Source organism: Crocodylus siamensis, chromosome 6, assembly GCF_052110815.1.
Source record: "Crocodylus siamensis isolate JL-2025a chromosome 6, ASM5211081v1, whole genome shotgun sequence".
NCBI lineage: Eukaryota > Metazoa > Chordata > Crocodylia > Crocodylidae > Crocodylus > Crocodylus siamensis.
The window spans coordinates 39,688,884-39,708,750 of record NC_143400.1 but is presented as its reverse complement, the minus strand read 5'-3'; the positions used below and the strand labels follow the sequence as shown (position 1 = coordinate 39,708,750).

At 47.6% G+C, this 19,867-nt stretch overlaps 1 long non-coding RNA gene across 1 annotated transcript in view; it reads left to right on the top strand.

The window, feature by feature from the left end:
* Positions 1–19,567, top strand: part of LOC149862372 (uncharacterized) — a 42,730-nt gene extending 23,163 nt beyond the window's left edge. The window contains exons 2-4 of the long non-coding RNA XR_016443089.1: positions 1,867–1,923; positions 17,294–17,379; positions 18,310–19,567. This is a non-coding gene — a long non-coding RNA (uncharacterized LOC149862372). The remainder of the gene's footprint in view (positions 1–1,866; positions 1,924–17,293; positions 17,380–18,309) is intronic.
* Positions 19,568–19,867: the final 300 nt, after the last annotated feature.

Genomic DNA, 19,867 nt, shown 5'->3' with positions numbered 1-19,867 from the left:
GCAGAAAGAAAAGCAGATTGGGCAGAAGAAGGGGACTGGAATGGCACTTGGGGAGGGTGTGGGGCTCATTTGTGGCACACCGACCAAAAAGGTTGGCCTCCACTGCTCTTGTCTATCTACCTGCCAAAGCAGGCTTGTAATTCACAGTATATTTTCAGGCAGTAACAAGGAATGAGGATCCCAATTATTTTCATCCATGGGAGATCTTGTACCCTATGCTGTGGAAGAATACCAAATACGAGATCTATTTGTCTGATCCAGTCTGCGACTGCTGTTTCCCTCTAGCTAAAATTCCTGGACTGCTAGTGTACTTTGAATCATGGAAACATAGAAAATTAGGATTGGAAGGGACCCCAGGAAGTCATCTAGTCCAATCTCCTGCTGAAAACAGGACCATCCCCAACTATTTTGTCCCAGCAAAGACTTTCTCTAGCTGAGTCTTAAAAACCTCCAAGAGTAGAGATTCTACCACCTCTCTGGATAGCCTGTTCCAGTGCTTTAGTGGTCTCCTAAGGTGCAGAGGGAAGTGTCCATTTTCATGGGCACTTCCCTCTGCACCTTAGGATCTGGCCCCTGAAAGCTCTCTACATCCATGACCTGACACAAGCGCAAGGCTGCAGAGCACTTTAAAAGGGCCCAATCACATCCCTCTCACAGCACCCCCTCCTGTCTACCCATCCCATACTATTGAGAATAGGACACATCCTTGGGTGTACCTGGGTTACATAATGTTCCAGAAAGAGTAGGTAAAAAAACAGTTTTTGTATCCCATTTTCCTAGCAGAAGATTGACTTGCTGCTCAAGAGCTTGCAAGCATTTGGCCACCTGAAGTTTGTTTTCTAGAAGTGTTTCCAAGGATCGTATACAGGGAGGTTCACAAAAATCCCTTTCTTCAGCAAACTGACAAAGTGCAATGCCATAATGTGCATGCTATCTACTATCATCTATGCCATTTTATCAGCCAGGAATTATGGAGCTGGATCCTAGGTAGAAATGTATTTGTTCAAGCAAAACAGATGTTTTGTACCGTGAAAAATCTAAGACTTATTTTTTTTTCAGAGGAGAGAGAGCAAACATCAGCATGCCTTCAGATTACCTTTAATATAGCACTAAATACAAAAAATTTTGTTAATGACCAAAACCAGAACTCTGTTGAGCACTGTAACAATCTTTTTGAAAAAGAAATAGAAGGTACTGTATTTGGGTAAGGCACCATGCTGGCACTCAGAAGTTTACATTTCTGGCTCTGCTGTTGACTCTTTGTGGGATTCAGGAGAAATTAATCTCTATCTTAATGCCTCACTTCTCTATATGGGAACAGTATTTTGCTCCAGGATCTGGACCCAGAGCTTAGGGTTCTATAGAGTGCTGTAACTTTCTGTGTCTATTTTTGGCTCCTCTCTTAGGTTTCCCGACACAGGCAGGGCTGTCTTCCATTTTACAGGTTGACAGCTTGCCCTCAAACAGAACTACCAGGACCACCAAAATTTCTCACCTGCCATGACTTTGATGACTCTTGATATTTTAAGGGATGTTTTAAGGGATGATATTTTAAGGGATGTTTAATGTCCAATTCAGTGGTATGTGGTTGTCCCAGCTCTTGGCATGCAAATATGGGGCTCTACCTCCCCTACACCCTGCCTAGCACCAACCGGTAGGTTCACAGATGTTTGACATTAAAAATGCTTTCTCTGGCCTTGACTATTCCACTTTGGCAACACCAGAGGTTCTTTTGCTTTTAATAATGTGTCCAACTGTGAGAGACAGTCCAACTTAAAGCACTCTCTCAATAAGGAAAACAGGAGAAGCGGCTGCTGCAACTCCTGCTCTTCAGTCAGTTTTCTCTTGTTTCTCCTTGTCTTTCAGGTCCAATGGAACTCCAGCTAGATTCGCTGCCATTTGGGTCCCACCAGCCTCACTCAGGTGAGTTTGTGTGACTCTTAAGAGTCACCTCTCGGTGTCAGCCTTTCTGGCAAACGTCACCACCAATTGCCCTTTGAGGCCATATAGTCTCCCTCAACATTCTGGCCACTGCCGGGAAACAACTTCAAGTTCCAGGCTGTGGTCATCTCGGTGTTCCTTTAAATTTCCTGGAGGAGGTGGGCTCACAAATCAGTGTAGGCATGCACGCACAAAGCATGCCCATGCTGGAACTGAATGCTCCTTGATTTCCGGCATACGTGCCGGCACCGGCTGCAACAGGGTCTGTGCTTCCTGTAAATCCAGAGGTGCAGCAACTGTGCTGGCCCTGCCACAAGACCTTTTTCTGGTGTAGTCCAGAAGAAACCAGAATCTGATATCTGTCTATTGGAGGGAGTTACACTGATTTAGACCTGTAGAAGGTCCTATGCCCTGAGCTTCGGTTCCAGTTTTGGGCTGCAAAACTCTTTCTGCTCAGACTTCAGGTCCCAGGATCCAACCTATTTTGAGATTGACTAGAAATAACAGCATAATCCTGCTCCAGCTTGCTTAAACAATGGAAATACCTGCTATTTAGCCTTCTCTGCACCCCTGGAGTAGAATTCCCAGTGGGAAAAACTTGAGTCACAGCACCTACTTATGCTTCCCAGCCCCTTAAAGCAATGCCTTCTGTCAGGTCCTCCCTCCTTAGCCTGGCAAGTTAGTTTTGAATGGCTGTTCCAGGAATTCAACCATTTGTTTTCCTGTACATGATGGATTATTCATCTTTTGAGATGAATTTTCTCCAATGCACAAGAGGGATGCTGATCCTTTGTGATAAAGGAGACGCTCTCTTGTTCAAAGTCAGTAGAGTTTGTCTTTGTCTTCTCATAGTACCTCTCTGAATTCTCCCCTCAGTGTGTCAGAGGTGGAATATTACAATAATTACTCTTTGTTCTTTGCTTGGTCTTGCATACTCATGTATGTCGCTATTTCTGGGAATCTGTGTCGTCTTTGTAACTTTAGGAGGGTATTCCTCAATTGAGGCAAAGGCTGGCCCTTGGGTTAGGACAGGGACCCAGGTCTTTGCTGTTTCACAGACACTTTTTGTAGCCTTGGACATCTTACTTCACCTCTGTGTATTACTGTTCCATCTGTGAGGTAGAGATAATCATTCTTTCTTCCTTGCAACCTTTGTCCATCTGTGTTGTTTGCTTGGATTGTGAGGTTTTGAATGCAGGGAATGCTGTTTCTTGGCATATGTGGACTGTCCCCAGTTTTTACTGGTAATTTAAATAGTAGACTATCTGTTGAAAATGCTATGGGGAGTTGCCCAGGTGCTTCAGCTGGAGTTGTAATAGCCAGCCATATGTCCCTTGGAAAATAACTGCCTTGGGTGAGGACCTCAGTTGTAACACTGGTTTTTAACCTGAACAGTTGGAAGGCACAGCAGGCTGCTGATTGACAGCAGTTACAGCTTGTCCCACTGGCACCAATGAGCAAAAGGGGTCAAGCAAGCAAGCGAGTTCAGTGGGGCTGCTACACCAAATTAGCTACTAATTCAGTCTTCCTTAGATATACCAAATGAACACCGTCATACAGTCAGAATGCATTTTGAGCAAAATGTAGATTAGAAACAATTCTGGGAGTGCCATCCCAGTTTGGGGCAATATAGCTCCAACACTCAGTTTCTTCAGACAGGCTGCCTAGTTGCAGAAACTGTCTATGCAAATGAACTTCTGGTTTATGACTCTATTAGTCTGGATCCCTTGCAGGATGTCAAGATCCACGCCTTTGCATCCCTTTGATGGTTCAGAGCGAGTTAGGATGACATCACCATGAAGAGAAGGTGAAAAATAGAGGACAGTATGATGGTGAGATTATTTCAGTAGCTAACGTAAGCGTCAAGGGTCAAATTATATGGAGATGGCCAGCACATAACTAAGCATCACCTATCTCCTCCTTAGATCCATATGTAAAGCAAGCCGCTTGAAAACATCTGATGAGATCTTAGCGCTCAAATAGAACTGAAGTAACGCTCCGGCTCTGTGCAGGTCTCTGCACTGGAATGAGCGTAATCCATAGGCAGTAGGGGAGACAGAATTTGAACTGTCACTTAAGCATGCAAGGCAGATAGATGTTTGTTTGATCAGAGGCACATAATCAGAAATAACTAGTACGTTGTAAGCAATCAGTCAATGGATAAATAAGTACGTCCCCACAAATTCAAAAGAAATTTATACTAACTCATGGAAAACTAAAATAATCTTGTGACCTGAAATCTCAAGAATGGGTAAGACACTTGAAAGAAAATGGGTGTCTGTAAGTCACTGATATGTAAAGGCTGCCTGGGAAATGCTTCACAGCATTGTATGAATGCTTTAAGAGCTCTTCAGAGAATACTCAATGTGACGGTAAGGAGCGAACAATGTTCTATACTCTGAGTCTTTCTTTGGGGATGTTTGTCATGAACCCGGGAATAATGCACAATGCACTTGAAGAACAGAACGAATTATCTACAGCGTTTCGAAGAAGAGCTTTTTACAATGATGATGACTTGTAGGGCAGTCCGTAGGCAGATTATCGCCTCCGAGAGAACAGCTGATTGACTTGTCTCTCGTGGATTTCTCGTTGGAGAGCCAGCAGAGACAAAAGAACGATAAAATATATATGTCTACTGCTGAGACTCAGAGCAGAATCGAGGTGGGTTAGGCTTTTTTCCCCCTCGTTTTTGGTGAACACACTCCCCATTTACAAAACTGTTTGCTTTTGCCTTTATGATCTCTGAATGAAAATTTCAGCAGCAGTGGGCCAGGGTATAAATATTGGAAAGAAACCCTGTGAGCTCTTGCACTTAATCTGATGTCCTGATGAAACGGAGACAAGACTTGGGCTCAGTGGATCTTAAATATTCAGATTAGCACTTTTTTAAATTGAAATTTTATAGCAGGTGATGACACATGCTGAGATAGGAACCACAGGCTGTGCTGTGTCAGAAAAAGAGAAATGGATAAGAGCTAGAAGAAATGAAGACTAACATTTTTTAAAAAGACCTATGAACTAAGAAAATACAGATATCTCAAGGCACAGAGAAGTAACTGATAGGCTTTTCTATAGCCAAGGGGCCTCTACTAGTTCAGGGCCCTGGGATCCTCAACACCAGGGAGGTGGTGAGGTTTTAGACTCTGTGCCAAGTTTAAAACTGTGGCTTTTGCATTTGCTTCCCTGGGAGCTGGAAGTGAGGCCCCTCCACCAAGGGCCAGGAATGCCATGCCCCACCTGGGAGGCGGATGGTTGGGGCCAAGCTGATAGCGCTTGCAGATGATAGCGCTAGGAGGACCTTGAGGGCTATAGCCTTCCAAAATTCATTTTAGCCCTCTCCATACCCACCCCTCCCAGTGCTGCTGCCTGCTCACCCAGGGAAAGGGGGGAGGTCCTGTGAGAAGAAAGTGTGTGTGTGCATCATGGTAGGGAAAGTGTGCTTCTGCCTGTGTCCATATGCAGAGAATGAGAGTAGATTGTGTGTGCCTGTGTCTGCCCCTGTGTGTGTACATTCGGCCATGGCTGGGGTGAGGAGCAGGGAGAAGAGGTGGGCATGTGCCCCCCCAGCCTGACAGGGTCCACCTCAGCCCAGCTTCCATGGGGGGAAGAGGGTCTCCAATTTTGTGTTTGGTCCCAGCACACCTTAATCCACCTCTGCCTAATAGACACCTTCTGTCCATTTCACCATGTGCAAAGTGAATGTATAATGAGATCCAAACATGTTTTCCCGCCCTCGCTCTGGTGGTAGCAGTTTCTAATCATTTTGTCTTCATTTGCACAAGTGAAGATGACTGCCCTAAGTGCAGGGCAGCAGAAAATCCAGCCAATTGATTTAATTGGAAGTACTTCCTGACTGACAAGCCAAATAGAAATATTTAGCAAGCCTAGACCTTAAGAATACAAGGAATAGACAGCCACAACTTAGACCCAGATCCTAAGAAACATTCAGGCCTCTAAATCCATCATCCTTTAAAGATCAGGGCTTTACATTGAGCAGTGTCTTTTGCACTCCGCATTGTTTTCAGTGGGAGTACTCAAGCAGTACTCTGAATAAGAAAAGCTACTGCTATATGGCCTTGAGCAAATACCAGCTGAGAGATTGGGCTTTAAACAATAAGGTCAGAGCCTTAGCCGATGTAAATCAGAACAGGTCCGTGAAAAGCCAGTGTCATTATGCCAGCAACCGCCAGCCGTGCACCTCTCCTGTCTCTCGCGACCGTTTGCACAGAAACAAATCTCTCTCCTCACCTAGGAATTAACCCAGGACCTGTGCACTGGGAGCAAGGGCAGGAGGAGAAAGGTGCTGCTAAAAATAACAGGAAGTCTGGGAAATGTGAGCAGAAGGATTTGGGAAAGGACTTCTGATTTTATTTTAGACCAGAAAGAAAATGATAGGCTGGCTCTCCTTTCAGATTTGGTCATGAGCTTAGGGGCTTCGGTCTTCAAAGTGCACAAAGAAACCTCACTGTTGGCTTCCAGAAATGTGAGATTTCTGTCCTAGGCTGAGGATGACCCTCACTATTGATCACCCTGACTTTTCCCTTCCCATAGGCACTGTGACTAGCCACTTTGTAAGTCAAGCACTTCTCATGTGCCTTTCTCTAACCATTTTATGTGCATCCAGTCTTCTCTTATCTATTTTTTTTCCCTCTCTGCTGAGATCATTCTAGAGGTCAGCCTTCCTAATCTTGCTTAACGAGAGCCGTGGCTCTCTGCGGCACTAGAGAAAAGGACTTCACGGAAAGCCTTCGCCCCAGCCATTGTTTGTGTGTAAGAGGACGCTGGAATTGGAGAAACTGCTTGGCTCCCTTTAGAGCTATCTCAGAGGTGGAAGAAATATCCATTCACTTGGCCCCCTTGCCTCCTTGTTTGGTGCAAACTGCCATTCCATTTTTACAAAGAATAATAATACTAACAATGTCCCAGAAATCCCACAGTTAAACATCTTTGGGTTTTGTGAGGAATGAGGGGTTAATGCCCACATAAGCATTGCCTGCCTTCTTACAAGCCCCTGTGATTCTCGGGGTACCTTCTGGGCTTGGCATGCTTCTCATGGTCTGTTGCGTAAGAAAGTGTGGGAAGTTGGTTCCTTGCCCCAACACCACGAAGCAGAGAAATTCCTCCGCTGGCCTTTTTGACAAAAGCTCCTTCTTCAGCCCACCCCCCTGCATACTTTGTTTCTGTGGAGGAGCTGACATGGGACAAGGTGAAATTCAGAAGGTCCTGCATGCCAACTCAGAGAGCAGTTGCCCAGCACACTTTTGGCATCTGGTATGCTGGGAGGGAGCTGCGTTACTACGCAGACCTGAAATTCTCTCCTGCCTCCAGCCAAGGGCATTCATTCAAACTCCATTGCACAAACTCTTCCACCGATTGTTCTCTTTAAACTCAGCTCTGGAGCCTTTGTCACTTCCCACAAAAAGTAATGGTGTTACTAGGAAGAAGAAGTTGTCACATGTGCAACTTCACAGGTCCTCCTCACTTGCACGGCTTAACAGTATCTCCAAATATTAACTACTTCTCAGAAAATAAAGAGCAGCATAAACTGCCCCGAGACACCAAATTGTGATAAGAACCCAGAACCCGTTTCTGCTTGCATCATTATAGGGTGGAGATGGTCAATTCCACTGAGTGGGACAATATAAAGATATAGTGAGTGTAAGAGCCCAGGGTCATACAGGGATGAGTGAGAGAGGTGAGATGAGACTGCCAGTTTCCCAGGATCTAAGCCACTTCCCTGTCCACTGGAATGCATTGGTGCCTTAATGACTTGCAGTCCAGAGCTTCTTTCATCCCATTAGGAGCTAGCTGCAGAGTTGGGATTGAGATGCCCATGACAAACGGTTCTGGTATTGACCCATCCCTGAATTAAACAAAACAGTGTGAACAAACCAAGACCAGCTCCTCTCTAGTCCCAAGAAGATTATTTCTGTGCACAATCCAGGTAGATGGTATGCATCGTGTGTAATTAAAAGTCTTAGTGCCGTAGCATTCGATGATGAATGCCTTAGATAGGCACTTCTGATCCTAATGCTAATAGGAAGTGACTGGCTCTAAACTGCTCGCAGTGTTCGGGTACCTCAGGAGTAATAAAAGGTTGCTTGAGGCCTATGGCATGATTCCCTGACTCATTAGTTATAGCTGCCCAATGTGGCAAGCTTATAATTAAGCATATAGTTTACTCTTCTCTTTTTGGAGGAAGTAAATTAAGATCATTAGATTTCTTTACAATTAAACCTGTAGAAGCATTTACAAAGTGCACAGGTACATGAAACAGGGAGGTTAGATGGGCAAAAAGCCTTGTGCATGACAACGTCATTGTCTGATGATGAAAACAATGCAGATTTATTATTTAAGCAGCTTTGGGCTCTTGCTACCTGGGTAGCCCAAGAGCCACATAAAGCCCTGCTCTGCTCCCCTTTATTAGTGTTGTGGCCTGAAGGCAAGATTGGCAGAGATGGGAGTTCTGTTGTGTGAAGTGACACAGACACAGAGCGACTGTGCAAACAATTTCCTTGCAAAACATGCAGAACTGACAAAGCAAGGGGTGGGGAGAAGAAAGCTTTGTCATCCATATTTTAAAGACTTGAAGCGGAGGCCTCAAGAGATTAAATCTCTTGTTGTACATTGATAACCAGCACGTCTATTTAATTCTCAGCTGCTGGACATAGTCTTGGTCACATAAAGTCAAGAGCTGCATCCAGATCTAATGAATCGCAGCCAGGTACTTTCTCCAAAAGGGCCACCTTTCTCTCAGGGGACGTAGATGGCCTTCCTCCTCCTCTCTCTTCCAACACACCTCAGTCTGCACTCTTGAAAGCTTTGCAACCGCATCCCCACCCTCTGCTGCAGAGCCACGTGCCCAAACATGGCCCTGTCAGCACCGCCTCCGATCTGTCTCGTGGCAGTTTCTATGATTGGCAACCTCGTTGTCCTCTGACAGCAGACAGATTGACAAGGTGCCGCATGCTTGTTTGTTGGCTAGGGGCCCCAGGTGGGCTGAGAGCAAGCTTGTTTCTTGGTTCTAAGCTAAATGAAGTTTTGAAACGGAAAAATAGTGGAGTGGGAGAGGTTTCCTTTCTCCGAGATGGAGATATTTTCATTAATGAAGACAGCCACTGTCAATAGTATCCATTAAGTTTGTTATTTATCACCTTAGCTGTATTGACCATGACACCCTGGTGACAAACAGCCAGCCCCCTTGCTCCCCAGACATTGAGGGGTAGCATGAGTTTCATTGTGGCGATGGGGGAGCTCTGTGTAGTTCGTTCCTTTCCTCCTATTCCTCATTGTGTGCCAAGGAGACGTGAAGCATATTGGTGACTGAGACATTTGTTTCTCCACAGAATTAACCTTGACAAGTATGTGAACATGCTAATGAATGGGAAATGAAACATCTCACCAACAGAGATGCCATCAGGGATTGGGACCTCGCTTCATTTTCCATGTAAAGTAAGGCTGGGCCCAGTTAGTGCTTCCAAGGAAAACAAAAAGGGGAAGGCCATTGTCTTTGAGTACACTAGGGAAGAAATACTTTTCTCTCTCTGTAAGTTGGGAATTATGGTACCTCCTGCCCCCTGGAACTATGGTGTAAAGAAATGAATTTAAGATAGTTAGGGAGTTAGACTTTGATGAGATCTCTTATCTGTAGGCATGCACCATTTGCATTTTATAGTTGAGGTGCTTTCCCAATTTAGAGCCATGTGCCTCATGTTGGGCAAAAACCCATCTTGGGTTTTACCCGTACTAGCCATTTGTTTCCCTTCCAGCCATGAGGGGGCAGCCACAAAGGTAGCTGAACAGAGGAATCTGGATAAATAGCACACGATAGGCAAGACTTTTATTATTCCAGCTCACCTACTTCTGCTGGCAAACTGACTCCTTTTCTGACTCCCCCTATGTCCCCACAAACAGAGAGTAGCTCTGAGAGCACTGGCTTGATTTCTCGTTGGCAGGCGGTGTGAAGCACGGAGCCCCAGGGTTTGGTCCCTCAATCTCGGGGCCGGTTTTGTTCGATGTCTTTGTCGGCAACCTGGAAAATGGCACAGAGTTCACCCTCAGCAAGTTTCCAGATGATGTTGAGCTTCAGGGAGGGTATGGCTAGGAGTCAGAGAGACCAAGTCAAATTGCTGGACTGGGCCAAAAGAAATCTCATGAGGTTCAAAAGGGAAAAGTGCCAAATCCAGAACAATCTTGTGCAGTGGTACAGGCTGGGGACTGCAGCAACCCTAAAGAAAAGGCCCTGGGCGTGACAGTGGACAAGAAGCTGAATGGGAGCCTGCAGCATGTCCTTGTTGCCAAGAAGGCTACATTGGGCTGGGCTGCATTGGTAGGTGTGTTGCCAGTAGGTCAAGGGAAGCCATTCTTCCCCTCTATTTAGCACTGGTGAGGCCACATGTGGAGTACTGTGTTAAGTTTTGGGCCCCCCCTGCACAGAAAGAATATGGATCAATTGAAGAGAGTCCATCAGAGGGTGACAAAAATGGCATGGGGGCTGGGGGACGTAACTTATGAAGAAAGACTGAGGACTTATTTGGTCTAGAAAAGAGTAGATGGAGAGAGGACTTAATAGCAGCTTTCAAATCCCCACAGAGGGGTTCGAAAGAGGATGGAGCCGGGCTGTTCTCAGTGGTGGCAGATGACAGAACAAGGAGCAATGGGCTCAAGTTGCAGCAGGGTAAATTCAGGTTAGTAGGAAGAATTTTATCACTCGGAGGGTAGTAAAACACTGGACCAGGTTACCAGAGAGGTGGTGGAAGCTCCTCCAACCTTCCTTGGAGGTTTTCAAAACCTGGCTAGACAAAGCCTTGGCTGGAATGATGTAGGTTGGGGCTGGCTTTGACCTCCTGCAGTCCCTTCCAGCCTCCTTTTGTATGATTCTGTGATAAACACCTCACTGTAACAGGCTGCCTGGTGCAGTAGGCCAGAGCCATTCGCCTCACAGTCAGTGAAAGTGTTTGTCCTTGTGAGGGTGCCCGCCAAGTCCAGCCATTGCTTTCCAAACCAGCAGGTTGAAAAACGCATTAAAGTTTTGTTTCCCACCTGTCTGAGTCTGGTGAAAATCAAAGGCATTCGTCTTATCTGCAAGTGTCTGAAAGGATCTGAAATATTGATTGCTTTTTTCCAAGTGAAACAGGAGTGCCACTTTGGCTCCATGAACCTCCCTTATCTCAACTTCCTTGTCAAGTGGCCAAACACTCTGTATTTTATTTCCTTGCAGTAGAGCAAGTGAGCTGCCCGCTCCAGAAAGTAGAGCAGCAGGCCTTGTGGGAACCTTTCAGCTAACAGAGAAGGCCTCCAATTGTCTTCTTTTATAGGCAGGGAATTCAAGTGTCATCTTTTATAGGTAGACCTATAGACCCATTCCATAGGGTCACTACCCCATCCTGTGGTTGGCACTCCTGTTATGGTCCTGTCCATATCTGTCAATGACCTAAAGAGAAAGCTCTATACATGGAGCATCTTAGTTGCTTTAAATATCTTTCCCCGCCTCTCAGCTCCCTCCAGATGGGAAAACAACATTCCTAAAGTTCTCTGCTGTGAGGCCTCAGATTTGAACTGAGGCAGGGGATGGATCCTACTACATGGGTAAGAGAGGTGAGATGAATGGGGAGCATCCTAACTGATCTAATTGGAGGCTCAAAACGGTGAAGCATCAAGATTCCCATATCGTTCCGGTCATAGGCAGCTGGAATCGGGGTATGGCAAATGTGGATCCCCTTGTTGAATTTTCTAATGAAAAAATGAAAGGAATTGAATGGCAAAGATGTGCCATTAAGCTCCTGCCCCGATTTAAGAAGCATACTTCAGCTGTGCCCAGGTTACACAGCCGTGTGTGTGTGTGTGTGTGTGTGTGTGTGTGTGTGTGTGTGTGTGTGTACACACACACATACACAGCTTTAACCCACTGGTGCTTTGACTATCCTACATTCAGGATCTTTCCTGCTTCTAAATGGATGCTCCCGCTGGCTGTTTTGTTTTGGAGCAAAGCTTGTAGGTGAAGTGAGACTGTTGCTGAGCGATGTCGTCATGCTCTGTCCTATGTAAAAAAAAAAACAAAAAAGTTTAAACATCTCTCCCTGCTGTAAGTGTGGCATTTAAAGAACACATTGTAAAAGCTACCTCTTCCCAATGCAACATAGCTTTTGAATGTGCCTGTTCAAGTGCTGCCATCTACCCTCTGAGAAGCTGAAGGGCACTAGGTTTATATCACGGCTCTGTGCAGAAGATGGTCAAATGGTCAATGACTACTTATGCCTGTTAACCACTTCCAATTTTTCTGTCTAATGTCTCCAGCATGAACAAATTATATAGATTGAAAAAACACAGAGCACTTTGGATTAAAGCCTTTGCCATGTAAGCTACTGCTACAGATCATGGAGCTATCAGTTGGTCACAGATCTCTTAGGCCCAGCTTTGTAAAAGGTATTTAGACCTTTCCAAAATCTAGGTCTTTTAATCTTGTATTAATTCTGCTAGAAAGTAGTACTGTTGCAGCTTTGCCTATAAAGAAAAGGCTGACCTTAGAATGGAACAGGATGCTCCAAATGGCAGGTACTGAAGAATAGGGGAGCGCTTGCTGTACCAAAGAGTGCATCGGGCACTGATGGCCATTTGCTTTGCTATTGGCCTGCCAGACCAAATGCATATTGACATCCCGAGTAGCTTCCTTAGTTAGGGAAATGAAACTGGTACAGCAGGAGTCTGACTGTCTGTGTCTGTCTGTCCATAACACTTTTGCTCAAGTGTGCATTTGGCGCCGAGACAGGGTTTCCATGTTTCCCCGGACATGTCCTCACTCTTTTTAAGCCCTCTGATCGCCATCCGGGTGGGCTGTCCAGGATTGCCTTTTGCTCCGGGGGTGGGAGCTGGGCATCAGACAGCACACACGGACCTGCCTGCCACTGCAGAGGTGGTACGCCCTGCTAGCTCCAATTGCCTCCCCCTGCTCCCACCCCCAGAGTACATGGTTGGATCATGCCATTAATAGTGTGTTCGTTGCAGGTGTAGTGCCAGAATTCCTGCACGTGCATCAAGTTTGATTCAAGGTTTCTAGTTGTATTGTCAGTTAAGTTCAGTGCCATAATACCTATAGTCCAGTGGTGGGTGAAGCAGGGCAGGGGGACTGGGGGCTGCAGCTGCAACAGGGCAGGGAGGAAGGGAGGGTTGCCTGTTCTCCAACAGGAAAAGGGGTGGGGAAAGAGGGAAGTGGGGAGCTCTGTGGCCAGAACCTGCCTGGGGAGAGGGGGAGGAAGAAGAGGAAGGGAAGGGGGAGGGGGCCCTGGCCCGGCTGCCTGCAGGGCACTGCAGCCCTATCCCAGGGTGGGGATGCTACAAGCCTCCCCTCCTCTTCCCTCCAGCCCATGTTGCCTGTGTGAAATAGATTTCATAGACATCAGGGCTGGAAGGGACCTCGGGAGATCATCGAGTCCAGCCCAGCGCCCAAAGGGCAGGAAGTCAGCTGGGCTCATAGGATCCCAGCAAGATAAGCATCCAATTTACTCTTGAATAGAGCCAAAATAGAGCCACCGCACTCCAGCTCAGTCAGGATAGGAACAGCTGGGGCCCCTCCAGTAGGACTGGTGAGGCAGGGGGCTGTGGTTCAAGAGTGAGGGGAAATGGGGTGGGGGCTGGGGTCTCTGGATTCAATGTGGGGGGCACTGGCAGTGCCAGGGGGCTTCGGCTTGGGAGTGAGGGCACCAGCAGGGACAGGGGCTGAGGGGTTATGGGTCAGGAGTGAGGGGCAACATCAGGGCCCAGGGGAGCAGGGTACTGAAGTTTGGTGAGGTGAGGGACAGTGGGATGGGAGTAAGGGGAAGCTGCAGAGCTGAGGGGGCTGTGGTTTGGGGGTGTGGGCCACTAGGGTGGGGGCAGGGGACTGTGGGCTCAGAGTTCAGGGGACACTGGCAGTGCCAGGGGACTGCGGGTTGGGAGTGAGGGTCACCAACAGGGACAGGGGTGGCAGGGTGCGGGTGGGAGTGGCATTGAGGTGGGGGCGGGGGATTGGTCATGGCAGTCAGACTGTGTTTGTGTCTGTGCGTCCATGTGCAAAGTAAGTGAGTCTGCATGTGTGTCTGCATGTATGCATGTGTCTGTGTTCATGGCAGGAGGGAGACTCTGTTTGTGTCTATGTGCAGAGAGTGACTAGAGTGTGCACCCATTTGTGTGCGTGTGTCTGTGTGTGCATATGTCAATACATGTGCATGCATGAGTGTGTGTGCATGTGTCAGTGTTCATGGTTGGGAGAGTGTGTTTGTGTGTGTCCATGTGCAGAAAGTGGGTGAGTACAGTGTGCACCACTCTGGGCACGGGGCTGGACACAGAATGGTGGGCGGAGCCATGGGCCTGGACGTGGAGTGGCAGGAGGGGGTTGGCACAGGACCACCACAGTGTAGGGGGTGGTGCACGGGGCCAGACGTGTGGGGAGGGGGGGAGTTGTGTGCGGCCAGATGCAGAGTGGCAGCAACGCCAGACAGTGGGTGGTGTTGGCGGCCGTGTGCAATCTTTCCCCGCCCACCCCGTTCCTTGGAGGCATAGGTGGTGGGAGTGGTGGGTGGCCCATCCCTGCCCTGCCCTCTGCCCCACCATTCTTGATGGGCAATTGGCTAGTATAAATAGAAAGTCATCACATGCTGAAAAGTGTGTGATAATGTTATCACTTGTGTGACTCGGCTGACTTGAGCAAAGTGACAGCCTAGAATGAAGTTGGACCTTCATTCTCTCACTGAAAATAAGTTGCGCTCCAATTGGAGCTCCGTGAGTGCAAACCACTACAAATCTGAATTAAATTTCATCTTAACTCTCTGGTAATAGAATTCTGCCGGTGCCAATAGTTGATGAGTTGAATAAGTAAGCCCGCCGTTCACTAACGCTTAGCATTTCAGTGGTACTCTGCTGAAGTAAGCACTTTATGTGATGCTTGTGTTTCAGCTTGATTTAAGAGGACAGCTTTTGCATTTCCTAAATATGAATTAGCCCTGAATTTCTATTCATTGAAGCTTTCCCTCCTGGCACTTCTCTCATCTGGGGCATTTGAAAATGTAATTCTAAACAATTGGCCTTTGTGTCTTTTGGCATAAAGGGCAAGGAACTTCACTTGCATTGGGGAATATTCCCTGTTGGAGCTGAGTGTACGAGTCAATGATCTGATTCGTCAAGAAGCAGGAACCAACTCATGGAGTACATGGCTGGATCATGCCATTAATAGTGTGTTCGTTGCACGTGTAGTGCCAGAATTCCTGCATGTGCATCAAGTTTGATTCAAGGTTTCTAGTTGTATTGTCAGTTAAGTTCAGTGCCATAATACCTGTAGTCCAGTGGTGGGCAAAATACAGCCGGCTGAAGGATTTAAACCAGCCTGTGGCAGGTCCCTCAGTCCTACCCAGCCCAGGCATGGAGGAAGTCTGAGCTGTGGCTCGTGCAGTTGGTCCTGCTGCCCCTGGGCATGTGGCATGCCTGATGTGGCACGATGGACAGAATTGCTTCCTGGTAGTCCCAGTGGGAACAGTTCCTCCTGGGTGCCACCACCACCAGACCCAACCCTGCTGCCCTGGTACCCTGCACCTATCTGCCCCGCACACGTGCAGGCAGGGTGCTTAGCCAGGCAGCCAGGATCGGGCTTACAGGCCAGGGGAGACCAACTCAGGTGCAAGATGAGTGGGCAGGGCCAGGGCCATCCCTAGGAGGGGAACCCGTGGACCCGGGCAGAGCAGCAGCAGTGACTCTACACTGCTGCCAGCTTCATGGCTGGCCAGCCACTCAGCGCTCTCCCTTCCCCCCTGCCGAATCCGGCCGCTTGCCACCCGCCAACCTCCCTGCCACCAAATCCACCACCAGCTTCCTTGCATCCAGGGGCAGGGCTCCACACAGGCTGATTTGCCTCAGACCCTGCACACTGCTCGGATCCTGACAGAGCGGGGCTGAGGCCTAGGCCAGAGCTGCAATGCAGTACCCACAAGCCCTACTTTTGGATGCAAGGAAGCTGTGTGGCTGAACCCCAGGTATGTGTCTTGCTGATTGTTTTATGCCAAGCAGGCCTCAAGGGGGACAATGCCATGAGCTTATCCTTCCCTAGAATGGGCTGGCCATGTAGGCCTCGAGTGGGATGACACCGTGAGAGTAATGGAGTCACCTAATGGTCCTGGCAGTCGCTGTGTTGGGGTCCCTCAGTGTGGCAGAATAGCTGGGACTACGTGTTCAGGCTGCAGCCATAAGCCTGGGCCCTTTTTTGCTGTTTTACAGCCATTGCATTTCAGCCCACTGGCACAGGGCTGAATCCCAGTCATGTCAGGTGGCAGATTCGGGCTGGGGTGGAGCCTCAGCACTTCTCATCATTTATCCAGGCCTCAGTGGCGTATAGGCCCGGTTGGCTTTTTGCCACCCAGTCCAGGCACAGTGAAAGAGGCCTGGGCCTTTTTTTTAGTTCATTTCACAGTTGATACCCAACCAAGTGCTGTGATTTTGATTGTTTCATAGCCATGTCGCTGAGAGTATTTGTCCAGGTAACAGCCCGGCACTCTTGTCATCCATTCAGGCCCAGGCAGGGACAGGCCCAAGTTCCCCTTTCACTGTTTTACAACAATCGTGTTTCGCCTTATTGCTGAGCTGCACCATATACATGTTTGCTGTTTGTCTGGGCTGGACACGTTTTGGGCCTGGCGCATTTTGCCTTTGCAGCTCTGCATCCTGACCCCAGTTGCCCGTCAGGCTCTTTTACTGTTTGGCTGGCTTTTGTCTGAGTTCTCATGCACTTTCTGGCCCCAGCTCGGTTAGGACTAAACCCTTTGGGGTGCAAGATGCTGCTGTAAACTGCAGTTTGCTCCTTAAATCCAACACACGGAAGTAAGGATCAGCTCAACAGTTCTGCAATGCAGAAGGACCTACACTCTCTAGAAGCTTCCAGCGGTCCCGCAAATCCATGGAGAAGCTCATTGGTGTGAGCCCTTCTTTCTCATTGGATGCAGACCCCCTGAACAGCCCACTGAGGAGTCCCAAGAGTGTGCCACTATTGTAGTATTCTAAATTTAGAGGTAGTAATTACTTTTGCTTTTATTTATGTTTTGTAATGAATCTGGGTTTTGTGTTGACACTGCTTGTGAGAAAAGGGAGCACCTCTTGATTGGACACCCTAGTCATCCATTTTCTGTTTTCCATGTAGACTGGTGGGAGCTTGAACCACGGTAAGATATATTCGGTGCCCCCAAAATTGAACCTGCCGTTTGTCACTGCTGACAGGTGCTCGGCAGAAGCTGTGGCAAGGCTGGGCAAGGAAAAAAGTCCTTGGCAGTGTTTCTTTCTTATCAGGTGCAAGATGCAAGATGTGCATTTCTAACAATATTCCATTTCTAACAAGGAAATGGATACCCCAGGAGGAAGAGGCAGGCAGCCTGGCATGGTATCCCAGCAGGGCCAGGAGAGAGGAACTCATTTTGTGTGGCAGTAAGTTTGTGGAAGGGAAGAGGATGCATGGGGGTGGGGGGCAGATGGAAAGCCCCATGTTGAGGGTGGGGGCCAGGGCTGGGGCAGCTGGGGGTGGAGCCATAGCACTTACCAGCTGGGTGGGGGCTTGAACTGGGGCAGGGAGTAGGACAGCGATGCAGGCAGGCAGCTTGTTCAGGGGTCCAGGGGTGGGAGGAGGAGCAGCTCCCTGATGCTCTGTGCACCCCAAGCTAGGGGAGGGGGGGCACGTACCCCCCAGATTTGTGCACGGGGCAGACACCATTTGCTCGGGTCTGTGCCTGCTGCCAGACAGTAAGCAGAGCTCCTGAGGCAAAGGCAACAGGGCAGAGAGATGCCAACAAAATACTCCAAGCAATTGGGCAAAGCATTTTAAAAGCTCCACGTCTGAAGCAAGGCTCCTTAGCAAATAGGGTGCCTAGCATGTAGCAAAACCCCCAGTTTTACAAAAACCCCAGTTTTTCTTTTTTTTGTTTATTTTAAAATGCATTCCCTCCCCTTCCCCTAACCATTTCTGACTTTCTCTCTGCCCTAAAAGTGATTACAAGTAAGCTAAGTTCTTGTATACTATATTATTGTAATAAGCCCCTTTTTATATGGTAAACACTGTTCTGTTGTTTGTATTGATTTTTACTGTTTTATATTGTATTATATTGTATTCCTTTTTTTGTAATCATATGACCACTAAACTAAAACATCATGCTGTTCATGTTGCTCTACAGTGGTGGCAATCTCATGCCTCTGAGTATTTTCACTAAGGCAAGTGTTTTGTGCTATGTTGTGCATGGCAAAATTGAGCAATTGATGGTGACTGTGCATGTTGTGCTTTATTAATTGTTGAATTTATATAATTTAGGCCTATGTCTGTAAATTAATGTCAAGTAATGTCAAATTTCCATTTTGTATGTCAAGCCTCCATCTTGTGCCCCCTGATGTGATTGGTTCCTGAATGAATGCGGGTGCTTGAGGTCTAAAAATAGCTCCCTCTAAATGACCGAACCATCAACTCAGCAACCCAACCATCACCCTGCATTGACCCTTCCTGGCTCAAGATTTGGAAGACAAAGACTACTGCAGAAACTAGACAACCCACCATTGAACCAAGGCTGCACATGCTCAGTATGAACATCTGGAACCCTCTAGAATAGGGCTGACTTTACTTGGACATGCCCTCCCCATTGGAGATCATAGGTAGTCTGCCCCATAAAAAGGGGTAATGAAGTCTTTGGGACGCCCTCTCCATCTGAACCAGCACCAGAGGTCCTGCTGGTGACCCCCTCTGGCCATCGAGGACCCCTTTGCAGCAGACTCACCTCCAGAGTCAACCAAGGACTTGAACTCTGTCTCTCTTCCCTACCTGGGTCACTGAGTCTTTTTCTCCTGCTACCATTGAAAGAGAGAGAGATTTTCCAAGCCAACATTTAGGGCTGTGTTGTCAAACAACACACTTTGTGAAAAGGGGAGAGCCTCCAACAAAGAGACAAATCAAGAATGGAAGTGGCCAGGGAGCATGCTCCATTGTCCTTGTAAGCTCAGTCTGGTAAAACTGTCACTATTCGATCCACTGAAAGAGTTGGAAAACAGCACAAAACACTTGCAGATGCTCTGTTTGCCTGAGCAAGGGTGTTTGTACCTTAAAGCTTGCCAAAAAAAGATTGTTTCCAACTCTCGTAGTGGATCTAATAAAAGATGGTGGGTTGACCAGTCTGCTAGGTACCAATCTACAAGGACTTGGAGTGTGCCTCCGAGCCAGTTTGTTTGAAGATGGCTTATCCCAGAAGCTGACAGGCAATATGGCAGTCAGTGAACATGCAAATGGTGGCAGGCAAAGGGTGAGAAACAGGTAGCAGTGGAAGGAGAAGAATGCTGACCTCTTGGGTAGAGGCAACACCTGTTCTGAGATGAAACACTTGCCCAAAAAATTGTTACTGGCAAGCTTTTGGACACATGAACCTTCTGAGACCAAAAAATTGTCAAATATGACCACTAAACTAAAACATCATGCTGTTCAGGTTGCTCTACAGTGGTGGTAATCCCATGTACTTAGTACTTTCACTAAGGCAAGTGTTTTGTGCCTGGCAAAACTGAGCAATTGATGGTGACTGTGCATGTTGTGCTTTATTTATTCACGCACTGTGTAAGCACTGATTAATGCTTGTTAAGACTTTATAACGGGGTTGAAATCCATAAAGTTGAGACTTTATAATGGGCCTCCAATTTTTTCCTTGCCCAGGGCTACAATAAAGTTGAATCTGCCTGTGGGGGCAGAGGGTGGTGGCGGAGGTGTGAGGGCACAGAGGCTGAAGGTGGCAGGGTGAGCAGAGCTGCCACGTGCTAGGTCCATCCCGCCTCAGCTGGTGTGATGTAGCTGCAGTAAGTGGAGGCTGGAAGGGAGAGGGAAGTGGGTCTGGCCAGGGATTTTTGACTGCTGCTTCCCTCCCTTGCAGCGTCCAGCACTAATAGTTTGGAG